General features: G+C 37.7%; 1 non-coding gene across 1 annotated transcript; it reads right to left on the bottom strand.

Annotated features, from left to right (window-relative positions):
- Positions 1–5,173: 5,173 nt before the first annotated feature.
- On the bottom strand, positions 5,174–5,280 carry LOC148791021 (small nucleolar RNA R71). The gene has a single exon (XR_016078050.1). It is a non-coding gene; the product is annotated as a small nucleolar RNA R71 (small nucleolar RNA).
- Between the last annotated feature and the right edge of the window lie 3,516 nt (positions 5,281–8,796).

The following is an 8,796-nucleotide window of genomic DNA, read 5'->3' as shown; positions in this document are numbered from 1 at the left end:
CCCATCACTTTTGGCGCCACCACCCGAGCTCCCCACCCTAGTAAGGCCTCATCCAAAGGTAACATATCAAAGAAATCTCTCAAGCATCTTTAGATGATCCATATCTAAAAGCAGTACTAGAACTTCATGAGCATAATAAGATAAATGAGGAGCAGGAAGTAAGGATTGGGAAGAACAATGATTCTATAAGGAAGCAGATAAGAGAGCACATCAAGCAAAAGCGAAAAATGGAAATAGAAGAGTCAGATTTAAGGAAGGAAATTATGGAATTAAAAGCGAGATTGGAAAGTCAAAGGAAAAAGTTGAGTGAAGCCCAAGCAAGTCATTTTGAAACAATGGAAAAATTATTAGAGGCACTTCAAGAGAAGCAAAGGTTGGGAGTCGAAACCAAGGAAGCTTGCCACCAGCTCCATCAAGTTAGGATTGAAGCTACTAGTTAGTTAACCGCATGGAAGCATACACAATGCAAGTGGCAAATCGAATGGCAATACTCGAAGGCACTTTGATTTACTATGGCATTGACGTTCCTCCCAGCTGATTAAGATTGTTGTATTACATTTTCCTTTTGAAAAAAAGTGGATGTAATAAACTTTAATGAAGGAGATATTTTTTGTTTTGGGTCATTATTGTCTCACTAAAATACTAACAAAATCATCAAATTCATCGAATCAACTCATCAAATATCAAATTTGGCAAATTAACTCATCAAGTAACAAAGATCAGAATCAAAGCATTAAATCAACTCATCAAAGCATCGAAATCAAAGCTAAGTTGTCAAATCAAAGCATCAAAAATCAAAATCAAATTTGCCAAATTCTTCAAACCAATTCATCGAATATCAAAAATCAAAGCATAAAAACCAAAATTAAGTTTACAAAGTTCATCAAATAAACCCATCAAATTGAATCAAAATCAAAATTAAAAAAAAAACATCAAAATCAAAATCAAAAACCATAAATCAAAAGAAAATAAAAAATAAAGGATAAAAAAAGTCAAATCAATCTCACCAAATGTTGAAAATCAATTTCTTTATCTTCTCTCTTGTAACTAGTGAATAATTTTTGACCTACTTCAGGCCAACACGAGGACCAATAGAATTGTGACCCCGTTCCTTTGTCCACACCATGGAAACTGAAGGCACGACCTCGGAAGGCTCAGGGCAGCAGGACACGACTAATGTGGAGATCACTACACCCACTACTATTTCATACAACTAATTTCTCTATCTTCATGAAATGCTTTCAGAAATGTCTGCTCGGGTGGATTCACTCCCAGAAAGAACTGCTGCCAACCCCCAAACCACCACATAAGCTCAAACCTTCACCATCCCCACCACTACTGGGATTCCTCCCCCATTCATAATCACCATCGGTACCGCATTGCCGACCCTAAGGCCCCAACCTACCGTCTTCACCAAACAACCCACAACTTCAAAGGTCAACCAAGTCAATGACTTTGAAGAAGAAGACCCTTGTATCTCCCAATTTATCCTCCCAAACAAGCCAGCCTCAATTGAGAGCGATCCTATGAATGAGGAAATGGAGAAAATGAAGGAAGAAATCTAGAAGCTAAAAGGGGTTCATAACCTGGGAACTATGGACTTTAAAGAGTTGTGCTTATACCCTGATGCAGTACTCCCCGAGAAGTTTAAATTGCCTAAACTAGAAAAGTACGATGGAAAAGGATGCCCACAAACCCACCTTAAGATCTTCTATGGAGATATGTTCCAATATGAATAAGATGAGAGGCACCTTATCTAGGTGTTCCAAAATAGTTTGATAGTAGATGCACGAACCTAGTTTGCCATGCTCGACCCTTGATAATTATGTATTTTGATTCTTTAAGGGCATCATTTCAGGGGTATTTTCGGCCTTAGAATAGTCAAATTTGCCATTTTCCTAGTTAAATTCAATGTTGTGACCTCTGAGGGTCTTTGTGCAAATTTTGTGGAAAACAAGGGAAGTTTCATGGCTGAAATGCAGTTTTTGGGAAGCTGGTGTGAAGTCCAACTGAGAGAGAGGGTGTTTTTGTGAAAAACTGAGAACAGGAGGGCGCCTCCTATCTGCTAAACCCAAAATGGCGCCCCTCCTACTATATTAGCATGCTCCCCTCTCATTAGCAAACCCTAGGGCACCTTCTAGTTCATTCTTTTCATCCTTAGAAAACCCTAGCCGCCCTTAGCTACTCAATCTCCACCTTCCATCCCTTCTAATTTCCACCATTCATTTTAGGGCACTCTCTTCTTACCTTTTTATCCCTAGTGCGCCACCTAACTTCTAATCCTCACCATTCAGCCCCTAGTCATTAGATCTCAGCCCTCCACTCCATTTTTTATCTCAGCCCTTTCCTTCTATTCTTAGCATTAGGATCAACACATAACCATCCTAACCCTTCATTAGAAACCCTAGGGTGCCCATATCTTTGCTAAAACCCAGCTGCCACCTTCTCTTTCTCTCTAATCCCAATTATGTCCATCATTTTCTATAAAAAGGACCCAAGGGCTCTTGACAAGGGGTTGGATTCTGCCCCTAGGTAAGACGGAAGGCTGATCTTGAGAAGTTCAAGGGTAGAGGAAGAGGAGGACGCCCAGGCAAGAGGAGGGGTTCCTGCTTGCAGTTTTCCTAAGCCACTACTGCCACCTCTATAATTCGGCCAGGTAAGACAAAAGGCCTAGCTCGAGAAGTTCAAGGGTCAAAGGAGAGATCCGGAGACTACTACCTCTGACCGGATTATAAACTTTTTATTTCGTTCCTTTTATTTATTTATTTTTTTGCACTTTTCACTTCTAGCACTATTTGAATATTATTTAAAAAAAATCAGTTTAATTAATTAAATTCTATGTTTCTACAACTCTCAATTGTGTTCTCTTTCCCGGATTTAAGTAAATAACGATTTTCCCTCGCTTCCCTGTGTATATGACCCTTTTCTCACCACTAATTGTGTTTGTAGTTGTTTGAGAATCGGAAAAATTTATAAGTATTGAAACTGGGGTTCCGAAGTGGTTAACGACACGCTTCCAGACACACCAATTTTTTGGTGCCGTTGCCGGGGAAGCATTGGAGAAAAATTTTTATTTTTGTTTTATTTCTTGATCCGTTATTTCATTTTAATTCTTACTTCTCTTTGATTTTGCAGGACGAAGTAGCGAAAGGTGGGGTACCAGAGCATTGTAGGATTGTAGAAGAGAAGAGAAGAGAAGATTAATTGGATTGCGTTATAGGTGTAGTCGTCCGATTTTATTTTTGATTTTTTTATTTTTATTTTCAAACTCATTTTTTTAGTAGAATAGTGATTTTCGAATTTTTGATTAATTTTTTTTCTAGATCCGATTTATTTTTTTTAGTATTATTTTTCTTTCATTTTGTTTCTAGATCTATTTTCTTCTTTATTTTAATTTCTTGTTCAAATTTCTGTTTTAGTAGGTTTGTTTTTTTTTTATTTTCAGATAAAATTTATTTTATTTTACTTCTTTATTTCCGCATAATCAATTTTTTTTATTTTATTTTCGGTTTCACCTTTTGAGTTGATATTTTTTTTCTCTCTTGTTAGAATTTATTTTTGGTAGTTGTTAATTCTTTTTAGCACAATTAATTTTTTATTTTCTGTTTGCAATAATTATATGTTGCTTTATTTAGTTGCTCTGTAATTAGTTATTTAATTGAATAATCATTCGTTAAATAGAAAATTGTTCAAATTTTTGAATTTGAGTTTAAATTTCAAATCTGAATTTAAATTTTAATTCGAATTTTAATTTGAATTTGAATTTAAATTTCAAAATTTAAAGTTCAAATTTTGAATTTCAAAAAAGAAAAATAAATAAATGAATAAAATTAATTAATATTTTAAAAGTTCTGCATTTGCATTCCAACATTTAGGGTGTGATATTCTAGAGCATGCATCATATAGGTTTATTTAATTGCTGAAATTATCATTGTTAGTTGTGAATGTGTTACGTTTTCTTTTTATTATTTTAATTGTTCCTTTTGCTTAATTAGTTTGCTTTATTATTTTATGTTTAATTGCTGAATTGCATATTAGAAATAATTGTTCATGCATTGTAATTAGTGGCATTTTCTTTGTTTATTTTGTTTATCGTTCATTAACCCATTTAAGGGCAATTCAACTTAAATAAGTTAAGGTGGGGATTTCATCACCCTTCATTGGCCCAAAAATCACCACCCTTCACGTGCGGTTCACCCTAAACCCTAATTTAAAATTTGGATAGCAAGACCTTTTAGGGAGCCTCACATTTGATTCAAAGGTCTGCTGAATTTTAGGGAAGCTTGTAATTACTTTCCATAACCGGCGGTTGGTGTCTAAGGAAAGAGGTTAAACGGTTACGCCTAAGCGGGTTTTGTGGTTACTTAATTAGGTCCTTGCGAGAGCAAGGGGAGCCTCCCACATCCCCACCTCTTACTTGGCTAACCAAAGGAAGTGGTGTAATTCCAAGTGAACCTAAGAGGATTCACATTGGTTGAACCACTAGTTTAGGAAACCCTAGGTTAGCCCATAGGTTGTGTGTGTGAATTGCTTGCATTTTTTTTAAATGTAAAAATTCAAATTTGAATTTAAATTTTAGGAATTTAAATTTCAAATATATATATATATATATATATTAATTTCAAATTTGAGTTTAAATTTCAAAATCTAAATTTCAAATTAAAATTAAAAAATTTAAAATTCAAATTTCAACAAGAAGAAAAAGGGACTTCTGAGTTGTATGTTGGGAAGGAGATATTTAAGGAGAGAAACTATAGAACCCATACCCAAAATAGAGACATATCTCCTTCACCAACATCGCAACCAAATGGCCGGAATCAATGATGCCCAACCCAAAAGTTGAAGGAATACTTCACTTCAACCCAATATAACCCTTTATCCTGCATACAGTTGTGAGATACTCAAGCCTTATAGTATGAGATTAAGTCAAGCACAATTCAGATGCTCCCCTCTTTCTTTGGGAACCCGAGTGAAGACCCATACAAACACATAAACAAGTTTCTGGAAATCTGTTCCACTGTAAGGATCCAAAACTTCAATGATGATGCCCTTAGATTGACTCTTTTCCCCTTCTCCTTGAAAGACAAGGCCAAGCACTGGTTGGGAACTATAGGGAGACCTATTAGAACTTGGGCAGAAATGCAACAAGTTCTATCCTTTAGGTCAAACTAATACCATGAGAAGAGCCATCACTAGATTCACCCAAACACCGAGTGAACAAATTCATGAGGCTTGGGAGAGGATGAAGGAGTTTATGAGAAAATGCCCACACCATGGCCTGTCTCAATGGCAAATTGTCCAAGCCTTCTATGAAGGTTTGACGGATCAATACAGGCAATTGGTAGATGCATCCTGTGGGGGGGGCATTTATGAGAAAAAGTGAGGATGAAGCATATGCTCTTTTCGAGACCCTGAGTGAGAACTCCATTAACAATGCATCCTTGTATTCCTATGAAAGGTCGGTGGGACCCTCAAAGAGGGCGAGGCTCTATGAAGTCAAGAATAATACAGATCCCGAGGCAAGAATGGACTTGAATGCCATTTCTAGAAAATTGGACAGGGTAGATCTTCTAGCCCAGAAGCTTGATCAGTTTTTCACCTTTAACCAGCAATTGGGCCCATCTACACCCTATCCTGAAGTGTGTTCCATTTGAGCCAGCCCGGCCCACCAGATTGATGACTGTTCCACGACGGTCCAGTTTCCACCCTTTATCCAAGAACAGGTTCACGCAGCCCAGAGTTTTTCAAGGCCCAACAATGATCCATACTCAAATACTTACAACCCTGGGTGGAGGAATCACCCTAACTTTTCTTGGAAGACACATCAACTCAACTCAAAGTCCCAGCAGTATCATCATTTATCTAACTCCATGGCCTAGTAGTTTCAGAGGCCACCAGTACAAAGTTAATTCCAGCAGGTGTACCCTAGAAACCAACCGGCCCAACCGTACCAGGGTTACCCACAACCTCCGCAATCCCGTACAGTAGATGACTAATTCATGTAGCTGTACCCTAGCCAAATAGGACGGCTAGTCGAAGCTAATGCAAGGAGAGAAGGGGGGCAATTACTGAGTCAACAAGTTGCAAACCCTAGGAATCAGCCACAGGGTTTTCCTCCACAACAAATTCAACCACCTCCTAAGAGCCCCCAATTTAAAAATGCTAAAGCTGTTACAACCTTAAGGAGTGGGAGAATTTTAGAAGACCCATATGAGAATAAGAAAATTAAAGAAGAAGAAAAGGAGCAAGAAGACCCTAAGTTGGGTGGGGGGAAGAAGAAGGAAAGGAAACTTTAGAAGAAGAACCTTTAGTGAACCAACCTGTAGTCCCCTTTCCAACTGCACTCATAGCCGGGCCATTGCGAGAAAAGAAAGAGATTCACAACGAGGAGATCAAGGAGCTCTTCAAACACGTCCATATTAACATCCCTCTCTTTGATGCGATTCAACATGCCTCGGCCTACGCCAAATTTCTAAAAGAGCTATGCACTCAAAAGAGGGAGCCACGATCAGCCCCACAAAAAGTGATGCTCTCGGTGGATGTTAATGCGGTCTTCCTAAACCAACTTCCCCGGAAGATGAAAGACCTGGGTGCTCCTCTCATAAGTTGTGTCATCTCTAGAATCAACTTTGATCGGGTCTTATTAGATCTTGGGCCAGTGTAAATCTGCTTCTGTCCATTATCTATGAAAGTTTTAGGATCGGTGAGTTAAAACCTACCCCAGTAATTTTGTAACTCGTTGATCGGTCGGTCAAGACTCCTCGAGGTGTTATCAAGGACGTCATTGTTAGGTTAGAGAATTGTTATTTCCTTGTAGACTAGACATGACCCCAACTGAGGAGCTGAACCATAACCCAATAATCTTAGGATGAATGCTTCTAGCAACGATCAATGCAAACATTAACTGTAAATCAAGAGAAATGGACATTTCATTTGGGGAGCAGAAAGTCCAGTTGAATATTTTTAGTGCCTCTAAGTATCAAACCTAGGGGAAGATGAGTGCAATGTGGATATAGTGTACAATCTTTTGGATGACTTGTCTACCCCTTGGTTAGCCCAATCTGAGCCCTGTTGGTGAGAAGAAGAAAGTGAGTCTGCGAGTCTGGATGAAAGAAGTGAGTAAATGCGTCTGGCTGAAGACGTTAAACTTAGCACTGGTTGGGAAGCAACCCAACGTAGTTTCCAGTTGTTTTTAGGATTAGAGTTTTTCTTTTTTTGATTCGAGACCAGTTGGCAGACCTGGAACCCCTCAGGAAAACCCTATTGATTGTTCCCTTTGGCCCAAGTCCTTTGTGCATCAGTCTAGTCATAACATTGGGGACAATGGCACTTAAGTTAGGGGGTGAGGAAAGAGAGACAAAAATTGAAAAAAAAAATGAGAAGCTAAGCCTTTAAATATGTAGAATTAAAATTTCACTAAAAAATTTAATAATTTTTTCACTAAAAGAGATTCCCAAACAGAAAATGTTGAGGAAACTAATAAAAGAATACTAAATTTTGTAGAAATTTGTAGCAAGTAATAGGAGTAAAAATGGTCTTATTTGAATATTGTCGAAACCGTTTAGAAATTGGAAAATACTTTTAAGTTTGCCCCTGCCAAGATAAGAAGAGAAAGATTGAGAAATTAGATAAAGATTCTTTAAATTGTTAAGAGACAATGGACTACCCTGAACAGTGTTGCAAGAAAAAAAGATCAATGGACAACCTAAACTTAGTAACCGAGTCTCTTTACCTAAGTCAAGTGTCGAGATTTGATGAGAATAAAAATTATCATATTTTTATCCCTTAATATTCAGTCTTTTATACTTAATTAGTACCTAATTGGACTCACTATTCTTGTATCGCGATTTAGGGCACGAAAGAGGGCGTTAGGTGAAAGACAAGGCTAATCGGGTAATTTTGCATAGTTTCGGCGCCACATGGTGATTTGGGTATAACTCTCCCATCCAGACTCCCGCTTGAGATGATTCAAAATGCATTGGAAAGATAAGGAAAAACTCTACAACTTTAATGTTTTGGATTTTGATAAATTCGGACTGAATCGAGCTCAAAATCGGGCCCGAATTCTAAGCAAATTCATAGAGAAGCCCAGTTCACAGAAGAAACCCAGTTTGCAGAGAAGCCTTGCAGCGGCCCAATTCGTTGAGAAAGCCCAATACGAATTTAGCATGCAAGAATAAGAATCATCAAAGAGTCCTATCAGATTCAATTTTTTGCTGTATTTGTAGAAAGATAAAAGAGATTAAGATTACCAGTTATGAGATAGGAGTAGATTAGATCTATTCTAGGCATTATCTATTAGAGAACTGAACTCCCAATGGAGGAAAAACTCCTTAGAGGAGCAGGAGACAGCTCCCTCCTAAGTCTATATAAAGGGGGCGGACTAGCACCCAAGGAGATCATCAAATCCTCCAAGAGAGCTTCTGCCTTCAAAGAGAGCAATCAACAACCAAGGAGGAAGAAGCAGAGTTCGCCCCCTCTCATCTGGAAGCTGCGATTTCATTATGAAGTGTCTGTAAGGTTTTTATTTCTAGTTGAAGGGTTAGGAAAGCTATGATTCTATAACATTGTGAGATCTAATTGATTTTTATTTCAGTTCATTGTTTATGGGTATTCATATGTTTTCTGCGATTTCTTGTTTACATTATTTTTATTGATTAAGCAAGAAGGGCCCCTTGCTCATTCAATGAGAATAATCTATGGCCGATTGAACCTCCAATTTCGTATATGATTGGTAAGTTTAATCAGGGTGGCAACTAACATAAATTGAATGCAAAAAAGTTTTCGATTTATGTT

Source organism: Nelumbo nucifera, chromosome 6 (assembly GCF_055504915.1).
Source record: "Nelumbo nucifera cultivar China Antique chromosome 6, China Antique-T2T, whole genome shotgun sequence".
Lineage (NCBI taxonomy): Eukaryota > Viridiplantae > Streptophyta > Magnoliopsida > Proteales > Nelumbonaceae > Nelumbo > Nelumbo nucifera.
Note: the sequence above shows the minus strand (reverse complement) of the source record. Positions and strands in the feature narration are given on the sequence as shown.